The sequence below is a fragment of the Populus euphratica genome, unplaced genomic scaffold (genome assembly GCF_000495115.2).
Source record: "Populus euphratica unplaced genomic scaffold, PopEup_1.0 scaffold83.1, whole genome shotgun sequence".
In the NCBI taxonomy this organism is placed as follows: Eukaryota; Viridiplantae; Streptophyta; class Magnoliopsida; order Malpighiales; family Salicaceae; genus Populus; species Populus euphratica.
In genome coordinates, this window is record NW_011499963.1 from 45,551 (window position 1) to 63,696 (window position 18,146).

Here is an 18,146-nt window from a genome sequence, read left to right on the forward strand (position 1 = left end):
ATTCCTAAGCCAAAAACAAATTAGGCAAATAAAAGGAAGGCCCAATACAGACTCAGACTTCGAGGCGAGTTTCTCTCGGATTTCAACTGAATTCAATGACTGCTCTAGAGCCACTTTAGCCCATTCTTTACGATTTTTTCAGTAAGCTATAGGCCGGAAAATCAATGGCAATAGCCTTCCCTCAATGCCAATTTCTGAACCTTTAGGCGAACCAGTGAGTCGAGAGAGACTATAGGCCAACCATACGAGTAGGAGAACCAGTGGAGAAAAGTTTAAAACATCGCTACTCTAAAGACTTCCAAGCCAGCTCCTAATCCTAAGCGCAGCGAACCTAAGAGATCCAATTTCGGCCGATAGGCGCCCACGCAGAGTTTCATTGCGAAATGAAATAAAATACGTATATAAGACAAGACTGACTGGATACTTTTAGTGTGGGGCGATAGCAAGACAGAGGTGATGGCTATTCACAAGATTAGCAATTGAAATAGGACTGGGGTCCACACTCAACCCTCTCACTCGGAACCGCTTAGCAAACTCGGCTGAGCCGGAATGAGATATCAGCTACTTTTTTGCTGAGATCGTGACTCCTAACTTTAGGAGTACCTGCTCGTACACTTGGGATACACACGTATCAGCGATGAGAACATCATCACCGAGTACTGCATATCTTGTGAAGCGAACTCCAGGGTGCTCTGCAAACCACCCAATCCGAAAATGATGTGTAGTGTACTTTTGTCCTATAGAAGTATATACATAGAGGTTTCTAAAAGAGAAGAAGTATGCTGTAATTACATCAATATAGAACTTGCATATGAAACTTCCGCTTCCGCTTCACTAAGCACAGTTAGCCCAGCTGCACCAAGCCCTGTCTTACCATCCAAGAGTTCCATTCTTCCAACTCTGAATTCATCAGCCCAGTCAGAAGCTATTTTCTTCGAAATGGTTCACTGCGAGTTCTTCGTTCAGCCTTTCGGCTATCTTCTCCTCCCAGTGTCCTAGATTCCCCATCGCTCTCTTCTTCCTAAAGCCAATTCTTCACTCAACGTACTTGAACCATGTCTCTTCACGTGAGTCGACACCTGCTTCCATTATTTTCTTTCTAACCAAAAGATCAGCGAACGCTACTGAATATGGCCAGCCAGATCGCTATGGCTAAGACAGTTGGCCTTTGATCGGATACCAGAACCAAATCGACTTAGCCACACTCTACTCACAGACAGGAAGGAAAGCACTGACTTGAACTACTTTACTTTGACCACTGCGCTTTCCCGGAAGCGAAAGGGAATGTCGAAAGCGTAGTGAAAGCACCTACCTTATGTTTAGGCGTGTTGGTTTCAGTGAAAAGAGAGTTTTGCGCGTTATAGTAAGGAAAAAGCTTGAAAAGCGTACTTGCTTTAACAACGGAAAGAGGTTCCTTCAGCGGTTGAGCTTTAGGTCTCGGTTCAGGTGCTGGCTCAAGTACTGGTGAAAGTGCCGGAACCTAAGCGTCTCGCTTGACTTGACTAAGGGTGTGAGTTCCTACTTTAGGCTTTCAATATTTAGCTTTAACAACTTTCACTAGCGCTTGGCTAGTTACCGAAACCCAACAAGATTCTCTGCACTTGTGCTTAAATCTTAAAAGCGGCTAGAAGTTCAAAGCTAAGAAGGCGAGTAGTTGATACGAGTTTACTAAGCGAGCCTAAATGCGAGTTTCACTGACTGAACCCACCACTACCCGAAAGCCGATACCGCTAGAGAAGAGCAAGAATCATACTTTTTCTACTTCGCTTGCCGAACAGGAATTCTTTGATTCAAGATCCCCTTGCGCCCAACAACCCTCAGCTCCTCAGTCTTATACAGGACCCCCACAGCGTATCTCACAGCAAAGCTATCCAATACTGCCACAACATGCTCCACAGCAGAGTTACCCGACAGTGCAGCAAAGACCTTACGCAAGTCCCTCTATTCAGATCACATCAGTACCACACACTTTTTTTAGGGGGGTACACAAGCCAATGCCTTTCCAACTACTAATCCACCCAGGAAGTTCAGTCCTCTGCCAATGTCATTATCACAATTGCTCCCACAGCTGTTAGCAGCTAAGATTGTTGTACTCATACCCGCCAGGCCATTATCAGATCCCCCTCCCTAGTAGGAGAAGACAATTCCCCGGTCAGAAGATTGTCTTGTAGTATTGTAGTAATGTAGTTCGCAAGATAGGGTGAAATAAAGTTCTTTCGCTAAGTATAGGGCGATGCCCACTACAGCTGGGAATCTTGTGTGGGCAAAGAGCTTGTTGGAGGAAATGGATTTGGAGCATCGAGAGCTCCGGTGAAACACGAGCGAGCCAAAGATCTAGAGGTCGCCAATATATCAAGGGAAAGGGCATTCTGTAAGAAAGAAAGTGGTGGCAAGCATCATAAGGACTCCAACCATCTCTAGTGAGAATCATATTTCCGACATCTTAACTAAGGGACTTAGCAGGGCCCTTCTTTGATGAGCAAGCTGGGAATGATCAATCTCCATTCGCTTGGAGGAGTGTTAGCGTATGTGTGTCACTTATGTCTCATGTACTTGTACTAATTGTACTTGAGTTGTACTCTTTGATTTGTTCATTAGTCACGTCCAGTCGTATTGGCAAAGCTGGGGTACGCATGTTGTACATAACCGCAGCCATCTTCTATCAATGCTGAAGTTGGAATTCATGAAAGGTATTCTCCCAATTCTCTATTGGAACAGATAGAGCCCTTTGGCAAGGTTGGGTATTAGGTATAGCCTATGAGGGGGCCTCCTTCCTAAAAAAAGCCTTTCCGATTGCCTCCGCCCCTATCTCTTAAAGCTACGGCATCCCACCGATCCTTGCATCGGCTCTGCTAGTTGGCTTTGCTATCAAGGCATAGCATTCTATGGACTCTTCCACCACGTCCAGAAATGGTATGCCAACACCTTTCTCCTTAGCCAACCAAAGTCTTCTGATGGCAATAACCGCCTTTGCCAAAAGGAAACCGGTGTTCTCCCTACGCAGGTAACACCCTACTCCTATTACCATGGTCTTCCGAGTAGGATATGTAATACGTCCATAGGGACGACGTCACACCAGACGTCCTGCTTTAACTTCCCCAGCTCCAACATAGCGGAAGGGGCACCTTATAACCCCTTACCCGGCCCGCTGCTCATGCCCTTTTTTTTCTGATTCGATAGGGCTCTGGATGAGGCCCTTACTTAAAAGTAAAAGGGCTGAAGCCCCAACTAATCCACCATCTCCGTGGACGCTATCTTATGAACTCCCAGCATCAATGATCATCTTTGCACTGGCCAATTCCGACATAGATTCGGAATACAGCCTTCCGTATCCTCCTCCTTTCTGCTGACGTTGGCTCACGTTGCCACACAATCTAAGGACAGCGAAACTGTCTCCTCTCCTAAGCTTCAGAACCTCCGCTATGTTTCCTACTTGAACAGAGATTAATCCGCTTCCCCGGCTCTAGGCTCCACAACGTTCACTATTCCATCTTCAGCTGGTCTATTCTTCACTCCCCCAGCAGCATTCGTCCGTCTGAACATTGGGACAGTAACGAGCAAAATGCCCAACTCCTCCACATTCAACACAGTTACCGGATCCCCTCTGCTGAGCCTTTTCTTATCTCCTCTGCAGCATACCTAACTCGAGATTCTTTTTTCATAGCATAGCTGGCATCTCACTAGGCTCCGAGGAACAGCCTTCCAGTTGAGAAGTAGGCGGTTGGGAAATAGTGATCTATGAGAGTCTTCCTGACGAGACCTTGAAAGCTGCTTATGCAAGATAGTGCATGCAGCTTTATACTCATCCGAAGCTCTTCATTCTTCATCATTCGTGCCTTGAAAATTGGAATTTCTTCGTCACGGCATAAGGTTTTGAAGCCTGGGGCCTCTAGGCAGGATATGGGGGAGGAGCAAGCAAGCTATTTAACTACTGGTCGGGTATAGCTTTCTGATAGTGTAGAGAAGAGAAAAGGAGAATGCTTCCCCAAAGCCACCCAATGTGAGCCCCGCTGCCGGATTAGCTTTCCTCTTAGTGAGGCGATCGCCCTTCTTCCTCAAGCCCACTACTTTAGTAATTCGGGAAGGATCCAAGGCCTTCTCAAGTCAGTCATTCGGGAACCTCTTTCGTCGCTATACTGGCGTCAATCTTTCCATAAAATGGTAGCCGCTAAGGCCACTCGGACTACCTTTCACCATAGGGGACAACAGGAGAGCTTCAAGCCCTCTCCTTAGCCGGCGCAGCGTTGATATTGTATAACCTTAGGCGGCAGTTGAGTAACTCTCGTCCCTGGGTGGGGTTTAGTTCTTCCCCCCTATTTGGAAAAGAAAAAATGGCTAAGTCCATTTCTTGGATTCTCCCTTACGTGACAAATCATTAAAAAAGCACCATTCTGACTTCCGACAACTATAAAAACAATCGAACAGATGCGGGAATATAATAAGCCAATAGCACTAGGCCCCTATTAGTCAAGCAAGACCCCCAAAAAACTCTTCCCTTCTTAGATAAGCACGAATCCCTAGGGATAAGCGAAGAAGACTTTACCCCTTGTATCACATCAAGGGTTATGCCGGGTCAACCCAAGAATCACTAGGGACTATTTGCCTTAAACTAAGGGGATGCAATCGAGAGAGTGACACAATGATTTTCCTTTTAGTTCAGTGCAAGACCACATTCCACCCACTTTAAGGACGCATGTGGATACACGATCACGGTGCCGTCCCGTCCTCCTATCATAGATGTGTCAAATTCCCATTCCAAGGAGGAAGAACCATAGTGAGAACAGAGAAAAACATACCCAACCCCCGAGTACCAATTTCATGGACATGTTCCCATTAGAGAAGCAAACAGTAAACCCATGCGAATCGAAGAGGTCTCAAACGACCTAGGGAACCACTCCCGAGTGAACAGTCTCGAGGATGGCAAAAAATGTGACGATCCGGGTACACACCTGGAACAGGCCTAGGAAAGAGAGAAAACGGAATCATCAAACCTATAGATATAGAACCGTCACAAAGATCTAGAAACCAGGGAAACGGATATGACGGCTTCTCCTCACAAGAAGACACGGAATGGACACTAGCTAAACGATTCAAATCTTCAGGATCAGTTGAAAGCATAGACGACAGATCCTTCTCCTGGACTCAAAAATATCTTTGATCATAAGGAAGGGAAAAGGGGACTTAGGTTTTCAGCGTGCCCAATCCCATCCCCATAGTCCTTTTACCGACTGGGACCACCCGAAGAGACAAGTGTTTTGCCCTTCTCCCGTAGAGTATGGCTCCCCGTATCGTGTCTTTCTGGCATATCTATCCTTATTCTATTTTTGTGCCTAGACAGATGATAATAGATGTCCGTTTCCGGGATTTCTGCCATGATATTTAATAGAATAGCGGACTTTCTTTCTGAGGTGTGGTCTATCCGAATAGCTAGAAGCAGAGCGATAAGAAGAAGGAGGGAAAGCTTGAAATTGATGCTTCATAATCCCCAGGAGGAGAGGCCCACCAGATATCACTCCTCCGCATAGGGATCGATGGATCAATGGAAGAGAATCGATATTGCTTGGTCGGAAGTGCCTCGTTCCTTCCACTTGATCGCCAGTTGGTTCATAGAAAGAGAGTATGTAATGAAATAATAAAGGTCAAAAGCTCCCCCCCGGAACCGGTTTCCTTTGTTTGCTACCCTTCAAAAACCATGTGCTTCTCGATATTCTATCCAGCAAGGGGCGCCGCCCTCCCCCTCGCAATTCTCCACCCTCTGACCTTCCTTTTTCCTTCTTTGCGCTAAAACAGGCCTATAGGTTAGGTTCGCCTTTCTAATAGAAGTTGAGTCTATATAGAAGTATATAGAATTAGACAGATCGTCTTCAGCATGAACAGAATCACCTTTGTTCCGAAGCAGTGGGAATAGCTTTTTCAAAGCTTTCGTGTGGTGTGTCCCGGGAGAGCAGCAAGCCAAACATCGTACTCTTCGGAGGGACCGTGTCATGTCAGTCACGATTAGAATAAAGGAAGTTCGCTGGCCCAGAGGTGTTGGTTCAAATCCAGCTCGTGACAATGGCTCGAGAAGGAAAGGCGCCGATTTTGCAACGGATTACTCCACACTAAGGGAGAAAGACTTTATGTACCAAAGTGGGGCAATCTAAGAAAAGAATTGATAAAAGAATGCCATGACACGAAGTGGGCAGGACACCCAGGGCAGCGGCGTACCTTAGCCCTACTCGAAGAAGGAGACTTTTGGCCCCATATGAGAGAAGAGGTAGAGGAGTACGTAAGAACCTGCCTTGTTTGCCAACAAGACAAGGTAGACCACCAGAAACAAGCAGGCCTGTTGGAACCCCTACCAATCCAATCCCAGGGAGACCCTGGGAAAGCATTTCCATGGACTTTATCTCGGCCTTGCCTAAAGTGGATGGATTTGGGTCAATCATGGTGGTAGTAGACAGGTTCTCCAAGTACGCCACGTTCATAGCAGCCCCGACAGATTGCACGGCTGAAGAGGCAGAAATTTCCTAAAGAACGTCATCTGGGGGATTCCACGGAACATCATCAGTGAGCGGTACACAGGACAAAAGTCTTTTGGGTTCGGAACTACACTTCTCCACCAGTTTCCACCCACAAACGGATGGGCAGACGGTAACGCCCTATTAGAATTGGAAGAATACCTAAGATACTTCGTAAGGTACATTTGTTGGATGTAGCCCAGTTCTGTTACAACTTGCAGCACAGCGAGGCGCCGCATCACAGCCCCTTCGAGTTGGTCACGGGACAGCAACCCCTTACGCCTCACACTTTAGCTCGTATCCCCACTGGTCGAAGCCCGGCCGCCTACAAGTTCGCCAAGAATTTCAAAGAGCCCTAGAGAAAGCCGCTAAGAAAATAAAGAAATGGGCAGACACTAAGAGACGGCCTGTAGAGTACAAACAAGGAGACCTAGTAATGGTCAATCTCCAGCCACAACAATTCAAAACCTTCAGGAAGGTTCACAAAGGGCTCATACGCAAATATGAATGCCCTTTTCCAGTTAAAAAGAAGGTAGGAAAGGCAGCTAATTCATATTTAAATTCAAGAATAAAGACGATAAGACGCTATATCGTCTGCATCTATAACTACTTATATAAGTATAAGGGAAGGTAAGAAAGCAGTAGCGCACTTGACACAGCATTGGATTGCTTTCCCTTGAGGGGGATACCGGCTTAGGAGTAACGAGCTGGTAAACGGCACTAGTCGTAAAGCGCGGAGCAACGGCCTGGCAATAGCAAGAATGAATGCCGTGCAGTCAGAACGAATGAACGAATCCCTGTCTGTCTGGAAAGAGTAGCTCAGTTAGTAGCTCAAACCTGGCACCATGGAATGAAGCCAATCATAGACTCGCTTTGGACTGTACCATAGCTAAAGAGCTTCCTATGGCCATTTTCCTTGGCTTTCAGGCAAACCCTACTTTCATGTGATACGACTTAGTTCTATTACAGCACCCCCCTTTGTTTTCCAGCAGTAGATTAAAGAATTCAACAACACAAATGAGTCCATTCATATGAAATCAGCAGGTTACAGCTGGGTAAACCTCCTTTAAACAGCTGTTTAGTGTTTCCATTCCATCTCCATTCAATCAAGAACAGGAATTATAGTTTGTTCTTAAGAGTTGTATATGTTACCACGAATTCCAGTCGAATAGCAACCGAGGGAGTCAAAGAATATAAAAGAAAGATAAGGGATTGCTTTCAAACTCAGCACACCAGGTCGTTTTGACGCATATGCATACTCCAATCGTCGAATCTGGAAATCGTTGGTGAAGGTTTAAGATATGGGTGAAGAGAGGTAGTCCCCTCCCCTGTTAGTGTTAGGCAGGAACTAGAAAGATCAGAAGTTGGTTCTGAGTCGGCTGGTAATCCAGAAAAGGCTGCTGAACAGAGTGTCGAAGGGACACAGCCTACCGAATGTGTTCCGGAGTCCGCGGTTAAAGAAGTTGAAGAGACGGCTCAGCCGAACCGACTGAGATCACAGGTAGCGATCCCCACAGCCGCTAAAGGTAGCTGGAGCCGGCTTTTTTCGAGTTTCTTTCTTCCCGCTGCCAAAGCCTTAGACGATAGGGGGGGCGAGTCTGTCTCGGCGAGAGAGATAGGTTCTTCCTTTTCTGTCTCGGCATCTACATATAGCTTTGAGTCTGCATAGTAGATCTCGCTGCCGGCTTCTTGTCTGCGAACACGCGACGTACTTTATTGTCTGTATCCACATACTTGAAGCACTGATGAAGAGTAGATGGGACCACATGATTGTCATGAATCCGTGGTCCGCCTAGAAGAAGGTTGTAGCATGCTCGTCCTCGGATAGCGTAGAATGTCGCTTCCGAAGTTAGATCACCGATTTGCAATCTGATCCTGATCTTGCCCACAGGTCTTTGGTACCCTCCGTCATATCCAAATATAGATACTCCAGTGTGAGCTTGGAGAAATCCCAAGTTCCTCTAAAGCAGGAAGAGTGATGAGATTAAGAGATGCTCCATGGTCAATCTGAACTCTGGGAACCGGAACATCCTTGATGTATGCTGTGAAGTATAGAGGGCTTGTTGGCTTCACAGATTAACATATTCGCAAAGAAAGATAATATGGTATGCTCCTATAAGGACTTATGAGTTGATGATATTTTCTTGCTCCCCCCTCAGAATGGTTACTGGACAAGGGCGGGAGCGCCATAACGTTAACTGCTTCAAAACAGGAGATTCTAGCCTTCGAATCAACTACTTATGTAACTTCGTCTTCCCCGGCATGAAATAGGACTCCCCGCGATATCAACCTCAAAACAAGATATGAATCCCCATCTAGTTGAGTTGAACCCCGGGTAGAATCCACACCACTGATTGGTTTCATTCCCCCAGGAGGCCAGCTAGCTGAGACCTCCCCACCTGCCTCTTTTCCCGATCATTCAATCATCGCCAACTTTTTCCTACTGGGCCTAACCAGGGATGTTTGATAATCCCCCGCACGGGACAGCAGGGAAGAGAAGCATGTTCATCTGACTGACCCCACTCTTTCGGATTCTCTACTTCAAGTGCAAAAGGAATAGAGTTCCGCATCGGGAAGCCTACTCCTCGGGCTGTTCGGTACTTTATATGCTTGCCGCGGATAAAGACTACTTTCCTATTCGCTTGCCTGCGCGCCTCTACTCATGCGGGACCTCCCTCCGAGAATGGAAGTGCCGCCGCCTCATGTGGCTTACCGGCTTGCCTCGAGAATGGACTAGTTGAAGTGACGCTTCGCTAGCATCGGGATTGACGAGCTTGCCTGGCATTCAGGTATTTAATCCAATCTTGCGTTATTAGCATTGACTCTTGCGAAGAAAGAACCTCAGGAACGGAATCAACTGACTTTCCTCACTCCACAAAATGGACAGACTCACCAACCGGCCGATCGCTTCGCTTGTCCCATACCGGAATGACCTACCCAACTTAGGCTTTCCTGGGACTTGCCGGGCATATAACGGTTCTAAAGGTGCTCCTCACTGGTCTTTCTCCTCCGCAGGGTTAAGCCTACTCCTCAATAAACATCTTATCTCATCCACTCAATATTCATTTCCTCCATGAGGCTACTACTTGACTCGGGATAATAGTACTGTTCGGACTAAACTGGATCTCCTCATGCTTGCCCAACTATGCTGACCTTTGATCGCTGACGCGTATAAATTAGTAAAGACTACTTACTGCTCAAGCTGTAGGACTGGAAAGACTTTCTCTATCTCATCCTATACCTCCCTTGCCTGAAAGCTTAGCTTAGCTGCCCTATGACTACGGACTGGCCGACTTCTACTCTTTCAAGCGGTCTGGGGAATAGAGATGCTTGAAGGAGGGATCGGGTACGATACGCAAGCAACAAAAGAGTGTTTATGGCTAGATTCACTCGTCTAGCCCGATTCACGGGATGACAAGCCAGCCGACCAACCCTTAGGAGTGAGCTCCGACTTCTTTATTTCACCACTCCCGCTTCGACGACGTGCTGTTCCTGGAATGACCGACTTGGGAGCTCATAGGTAGAGGGGAACGGAAGATTAGGCGACAAAAGTCTTATGTCGCTGAATAACAGGTCGCGGGTCGTGCTCTTGCTAATTCACTCGGAAATAGGAGACTTGTTGGACTGGAAGCACTAGTCAGTTAACTACTTACCTCAGCTTTATCTCTATCTATTAGGTAGGTGCGCCAAGAGAGGCTAGATCGCAGCGCATTTTGACTCCGGGTAAGGGATTCGCCCTGCTCAATCGTTGCTTGTTGCATCCGTTTTCTTGCAGGGTGAGCTCGTCTTCATTCTTTTGGATGGCCTCGCGTCGAGGGGGATACAATTGACTGTCTCGAACTGATACGATAGGAATTGAAGTCCCGACTTGCTGCACAACTTCTACTTTCTTGAGCTTGAGTAGACCGTTCGCTTTAGGGAAAAAGAGCTCCCGGGGATTGAATGGCTTTTATCTCCTAACATAGTAATGTGATAGTAATATGAGCTTGATCCAAATCCTCCTCCTTTATATTATATATTATATTAGATTAGTAAGGCCTTTACTTGAATACTGTGCTTGCTGCTTATGGCTCACGATCCCTTACCTCAGCCCTTTCCAGTCTCCTTGCTTTCAATGCCCGAGATGCCCCCTATTTGAGTAAGGTGGTCTATCGCGATAGGGTAGGGCGCCTTATTGAAAACTAAAGTCAAGCAAAAGAAAGGGTTAGATCAAGTACAGATGTTGAAGAAAGCCTGACTTTACTCCTTTCCAAAAAAACTTTATTTTGGGCTTCAAGACCTTTTCTATTCATAAATGGAGAACCGGAAAACATGAATTTCATTGACGCTCTGGCATTCCTATCTATTCTATCATACCCATTGGTCCCTTCGCCGACTAGCTCGAAGGATTCAATCAATGGCTCCTGGTCTCCCCTGAGGAAAAAGAAAGCTTTTTTGGGCCTAAGGCATCGGTAGGGGAGCGTTCCGCCCATTACATCAGTTCGATTCTACTATGTGCCGATTTCTTAGTCCAAAGGGAGACTTCACGGGCTATGTATCTCGCTATCGTCGATTCAAATGCCCTGAATTGCTTTCTCTCGTGTGCCTAGACTACTTTCGTTCTACTTTACTAGAGCAGTTTTAGATCTGCCGGTCGCTCTCTTGCGAGTGCTCGTCTAGCTCCCGTAAAAAGAGCTATATCCCTCTCCTTGATCTCTTCTTTTTGTTCTTAGCTGGATTTGGCCTTTTAGCCATCCCTTAGATCAAATAGAGCTTCCTATCCTACTTTTTTATTTCCTCCCACGATAGCGAGATTCCTTTGCTACTTCTTTCCTCGGCTAATGGAATAGAATCCTTATTTTGATTAGTCCCTGCCTGGTTCATTGGTAGTCATCTTTCATCTGGAAGAATTGGTCCTCTCCTTGCTATTGTTCTTTCAAATATATATCCCATTCCTGCCTGTCTTACGGCACATGCGGTACCCGCTCTTGTTCTTGATGTGGCTCTTTCGGAAGTTGCGGAAGATAGTATAGATGCTCCTCTTCTTTCTGCGGCAGTTGTGGATGCGCTTTACTTCTTTCTGACTATCCTGGTGCAGCTGTCTTGTTCAAGCTATGGATCAACTATAGAGAAGGAGTGTGAAAGCTTCATTCTGTCTGGGATAGGGGGAGTCGAAGTGCATTCCCCGCTACGAAAGCACCAATCAGGTCAGCCAAAGACTACAAGAGGTGCTCCGCAGCATCGTGTAGAGATCGGGTGACTATAGAACCTCCTTATGGAGAGAACAAGATTCCAGCGAAGCGGGCGAAAAGGGAAGAAAGAATGAGAAACTTTGAAGGGGGAGAGCGCAAAGAATAGAAGACTAGCCAGCTTCGGGAAAAGAAAGAACTGCTTATGATCTTTCTATATAGAGTCCCAGCCGCTCCTCCTTACACATAGGAATCAGGTTCTGGGATAATTGATCACCCTTACCCTTAGGGGTAGGAGCTCGGTAAGATGCTATCTTTCATTTCAACCAGTTCACCCCAGGCAATACCAATGCATTCCATTCTTTTCGATCTTATACTGAGATAAGTGCTCACTAATGCCAATCTCGACGAAAGAGCTTTGCTTTGCACTGAGCCGTGTAAAAAGATGATTCTAAAGTAAAGAGAGTGGCTATCCTCCTCGAAGAGTTCCCGAAGTGGTCTCTTTCTCCCAAGGCCAACAAGTAGAGGATTTACAGCTGGATGAGAACTCAAAGCAAAGATGAAAGAATCAAAAGATGATCTGGTCTATGCCTTTTACCGGAGATTGGATTTCAAGGAGTGTAACCAAAGAAAAATGTTCTCGTTCCGCATGAAACCTATTGTATTTCTCCTTCGAAAGCGTAAGCTCGATGAGAGAGATAGACCGGACATGCCGGATTAGGATTATTACGTCGTTGGTTGAACGGAGGGGGATGCACACGTACTTCAGTTAGCAGCACCACCGACTCTTCCTGTTCTATCTGTTTCTTATATCTGTTGGATCTTCCTTCCAGGTTGAGTTACTACGCCCATTTTTTTTCTTTGAGGCGCTAGAGAAGTTCGATTTTAGAGCTAGACAGGACATAAGGGGAAAAGGAAGGTAGGTCAGATTCTCACCCATGGCTAGGGTGGGGACATGGATCTTCCATTACTCATTTGTGCCCGTGAAAGAAAAAAGACTTCTAATACCGACCCCCCCCTTACTCAACAGCCCCTCGTTAAGTACACTTCCTTAATTAAGTAAAGTACACTCCTTTGGTCTCGGTTTTCAACTACTTTCTTTTAGTCGGAAGATGCTTTTCGTTGATCTCTTACTGGGGTGGTGTCACAAGCCGGTTCGAATCCTGTCCCCGCCTAAGAACGTCGAGATGGGTGGATTCTTCTTTAGTTTGATTGCAGGACGTTTTCCAAGTTCGTGATCACCGGAAATGGAATAAGAAAGGAGCTCTCTCTACCATTCCTGGTGAGCAGGAAGAAAACCGTGAGCGGGATAGATTAGAGGTAGAGGTGTGCTCTTTATCACTATCACTAAAGGGCAACAAGCTTCAAAAGAAGGAAAGAAAGATCACGGGGGTCAGACACGGCTACGACTTGAATTCCATTGCTCCGTTGATAGATCCAGATTCGCATCCGCCCATCTAAGATCTTTCTTCGTGCCGGGTCGTGAGCTATGTGGAGCGATAAAAAAAAATGGGATCTCTCCGGGCCTGCACTGCCTTCGCCTAGGACATTAGAAAGGGCGAGAAAGGGCTTGCTGCTGGTTCGGAACTCCCCTATTTGAATCACGCACCTATTTTCTATAAAAGGAATTGCTTCTATTAACTTTAAAGAGTGTCTCTCCTGTCCGGCTCGATATGAACAAGGTAGGCTGGTAGGTGGGTAGGCTTCTATCCGACTAGTAGGACATGCAGTTCTCCCCTTAGCCTCCGGGCAGGCACGAAAGAAATTAATTATAAAGAAAGAGGACGACTTAAGACAGCAAGAACGGCCAAAAGCAGTAAGTCACTTGCAAGCCCAGGAACAATTATGAGAAATCTATGAATGTGTCCCGACCAGAAGAAGCGCTAGCAGATGAGATTGGACCTATAGACTAGGAAAGACAGGGAAAGACAGTCTTGGTGGGTCCCCACAACAGAGTGAGAACTAGAAAAGGGTAATTTGCTTTCACTATTTGAAAGAAGAGATGAATAGGCGGAGCTGAACAAGGACCTTCCTTCCACTCAAAGCTTTTCACTCCACTTGCGCCATCGCCTGCTTCTGATCCCGGGAGGATAGAAGCGGAGATCAGCCTACCTATCTAATGATATCGGCCTAACTCAGATAGTGGAACTCCCCTCCCCTTCAAAATGGTTCCTCCCCTGCGACAGCCTTCCTCCCGTACAGAAGACAACCGTCTAGGTTGTGAGCCGATAAGATGGGTAGATTAAGTCCGTAGAGAGGCTAGGGGTCTTCAAGGTGAGCTGAAAGCGATGGGTAGAAGGATTACAGCAGAGCTGACAAGCGGAGGTCCGTTCGCAGCTTCGGAGAGGGATTCTGTTAACTGCTTTGAAAGCCAATTAAAGGTTTAGGAGAGCTCTAGAAAGACTGTCTCGGGACAGATGCGTCGCGCTGGAGGGCTACGATCGTGGTAAGGCGCCTATGGCTAATGACCCTCCTTGTCCCGAACTCGGAAATGAAATAAAGCAAGATGATTCGCGAGTTCACAACCTAGACTCTTCCCACTTCTCAAAGGCGATCAATTCGACTATTAATAAAAGTGCTACACTCCTTTTCGAGTTCTGCGAAAAATTACATACTACAGCCTAAAGCCTAATGGCACAATAAAAAACAGATTTGCCTCAACAAGTCGTGTAGGAATCCGGGGAAATCCTTCCAAAAATGCGGTTTGTCTCTCCCAAAAAATATCAGCATAAAAAAAAGAAATCAGCTATGGGGTAGGCACTCGGAGCAGCAAGATAGGTTGTTTTTGGTCCGCTCCTGGGTCTTAAAGAAGGGTGCCCCGACAATCGTGATCTTGAGTAACAAAACTGGGATGATGATGGATAGGTGGTGCATATGGAATCTCTTTTGTGACTATGGTAGCGCCTATTTCCTTTGAGGATCGAGACTGTCGGTAACTTACCCCTCTACCTCAAGACGATTTCTTTCTCCCCGCTGCTTCTCCCTGCTCCCTTCCTGCGCTTAGGCCCATTCCTAATCTTATTGCTAAGGCCCGTCACTGGCTGCACCTAAAGCAGAAAGAGCAACTCTTTCCCGTACTGAAGGAAGTAGGTTTTCTCTGCTCTTAAGTTCGAAGATCCGGCTTTTGCTCCTTATTTCGTTCAGCCAGTGAGATAACTCTTTCCGGCTTAGCCGAACGGGAAAGCTAATTTAACTGAAGCCCTTGCCCTAACAGCCCTTCCTCCAAAACGTCGAAGCAAGACGTCGAATCCGGAATAGCCATTTCCCTTTCATCAAGATATCCTTCTCCGCCGATAGCTTCAGTTATTCCTTAAACTTCGCTTAGCCGGTCCAAAGATTCCATTCGAGCTGGATCTGATGGCTTTCAATGACAGTTCGATTCTCGTTAGTTTCAAAGGCTGGATTTCCCTTATAGTTAAAAGGCTTAGAGTTCCGAAAGTCCCTAATCACCGCTTAAACCCTCGGTGAAACTGGGTAAAGCCCCGCATTCATTTGAACTGCAACTTCTCATTCTAGTTGATGAGTTAAGAAGTCGAATCCAAGTCACGTCGCATACCACTAGTTTGATTGAGTTGTCTCAGGGCAAAAATGAAATTCATTCTTCTTTGGCTCTGTAAGCAATACCTTTCTGGAATTCAATCTTGATAGCCCATTGAGACTCGTACATGAAAGTCGGATCGTCGCCGCTTACACCCTTTCTTTCTTGCCATTTACCATTCTCCGGGTATTGATTCTTTAAGGCCAGGGGCTGGGTATGATTAGGATGTTGCTTCTTTATTAAGAAAGAGATTTCCCGGTGTGAATTTCTCCCCTACTGATCAGACTCCAAGAGCGACAACTGCGCTTAGGCCTACAACGTTTAGCCGTGACCCAAAGCTAATTATTTGAGATCTTATACCTATCTAGTAAAAAGCTTCCCCAGACCAAGCCAAAAGAGCTTTACCAGACTCATTCCGTCTACTGATACCTAGATTATAGATACTCTACTGAAAGAACCTATCGCCATGAGCCTGCCCTTACGAAAGAATTGAATCAGTAACTGCCTTAGCTCCCTGGAGAGCTAACTGGCAAGAAGCAAGAATATTCCCAGCTAATCAGTAAGTAGTGGTCAAAGAGAGAGCGGAGTGGGCAATAGGAAAAGTTTCACCTTATTCGACGAATCATTCTCCTAGTCAATTCGTTAGCTAATTCATCCTAGCCTCACGCTTGCTTCTATTATGATAGAGATAGTGACAGACGGCTTGGCTTGGTTAGTAGTGCCCACCCATTCGCCCGCCTGCCGGCCCGCTCTGAAGTGCCTAGACGCGCCGCAGCCACTACTTTGACTCCTTTTTTGCAATTATGAACTCCACGGAACTTTCTCGATACCAACGCAACTTATCCTTTTTGAGCTGACGTAACAAACTACGCGAGCCCCCTAACGAAGCCAACATAAATCCTATCCGAATAAAAAAAATAAAAGGCAGTTTCATTATGGTGGTATACCAGCCGCCTGTTCTGGAACTTCCAGTTCCAATCGAAGCATATAGATCCGTAAATAGATTTGTATGTATAGCCACTTCAGTCGTGCTCGTCGTTTCTCGAAAGTATCTTTTTTCTGGGAACATGGTCAACCAGAAATTATTATGTTCGCGATTCTTCATCCACCGATGCAGAAAATGCTCAAGTTTTCCATTCTCATATGAGGCCGGAAAGTTTATTAGCAACAGGTCGGCACGAAGTGATTCATCATGCTCAAACATGAGCCGATCGTTCGTTAGGGACGGTTTATAGATCATCAAATTCCCACAAATGGAATGAGAAGTGGGTCCATGTAAATGATCGAGACCTCGCAAACAACAACGTTCCTTCCCCATATGGAGTTCGGAACCCAAAGGCAATCGTTGAGTGAACTGTATCTTCTTTGTGTTAGTTGACCTAAGCCGCACCATTACTGCTGGGGTGGGGCTCGGCCTCCGAACCGTACGTGAGACGAGTTTCTGCCTCATACAGCTCGGGCCGAAGACCGGGGGAAGTTTAGAGGAGATGGGGAGACCCAGCAGCTGCCGGTCGGGGCGGAGCTTGTGAAGAAGCAAGCTTATCCCCCCCCCAAAAAAAAAAACCAATCCTATAGCGCTTCGCGTTCCTTCTATTCCATTTCATTTCCGGGATAGGCGGGTAAGACTAATCTAATAAATGAAGTAGTCGTCGTCTGACCATCGGACACCAGACCGCTCGTGCCCGCCCATTCTGTCTCGCCCAAAATGGAATGGCTCTCTTAGTTAGGCTGCGCCCCGACCCGAGTCCCCACGTCCGCTCTTTCTCCGCCCGTAACCCAAGAAGTTGGCAAAGCCGACACAACATTAGTTAGAGCCATCCCCTTCATTCTATGCTGACCCCGGCCCGGGGCTGGCTTTTTGGGAAGTCCGTTCCCACCGCGCTCACGGCCCGGCTGGCCTGCCAGCGGTAGTGGGAATTTTCCCGTTCCCTGGTCAAAGACTTGGGTGGACGCGGGATCTACTCCACGAGGAGCGGTACGGACATAGATGATATCATCACGACCTCTCTTTTCGTACCGCTAGGGATGCTTAACGCCACTTCGCCAACTGGCGTTACCTGCGCTTTCGTGTCTCTCAGTGTGGTCAGCACTGGGTGTTTCCGAGCAGCGAAGCTTACACCCATTCGCATTAGTTCATCCAAAGTTCCTTACCCTTATGCACGAATTATTGAATAAGCCATCTTCCTATCAAGGTTAAGGAGTCAACTGAGCATCTCAGCGGCGGGATTGAATACCCGGATCGAATCAGAGTTCACGCCGCCCGCCCTGAACAAATAGGAGGCGTGGGCCACAGGTTGCACATAAGCCGCCGGGTCGCACGACAGAAGAACACCCAACATACAGATGCACACTCCTCCATGTGAAATATTCATCTTCATTGGAGCTTTTTGGTAGTAGTCGTGACCAACAGCCATCAGCTGTCGGCTCGTTGGTAAGGCGAGAGCTTCAACCCCGATTTCTGGTGGCACCCCCCCCACACAAGCACCGCCCGACGAAGGGGGGACGGGGAAAGCTAGAGGCCCAAAACCTTCGACCCTTCTTTTTAAATGGGGGTGCCCGGAGCACCTCATCTTGTCATTTCGTCGTTGCTCATTCCCGTTAGGCCGAAGTGTTTGGCGTTTCCTTCTCCGCGCCCGCTCACGCTTCGCTGACCTATCGCGTGGTAAAGAGAAGAAAGTACGAAAGAATAGTAAACAGAGCACACCGCAGAAAGATTCTAAATATGAGAAGTCCCCCTTGGATTCGAGAAGAAGGAAATGAAGAACGGGAACGAAACGAAATAAGGCGTTTCTAGCTCTAGTTTCGGGTGAGCTTCTCCGAATTTTGTCTGGTAATAGAATGGGGCGGCTTGCTCTGACCAAGACTCCACTTTTTGCTCCGTCCATGGAGCGTATGAATTTCCTGGAATGTAGATAGACCAAAAGAGGGAATAAAGAGATA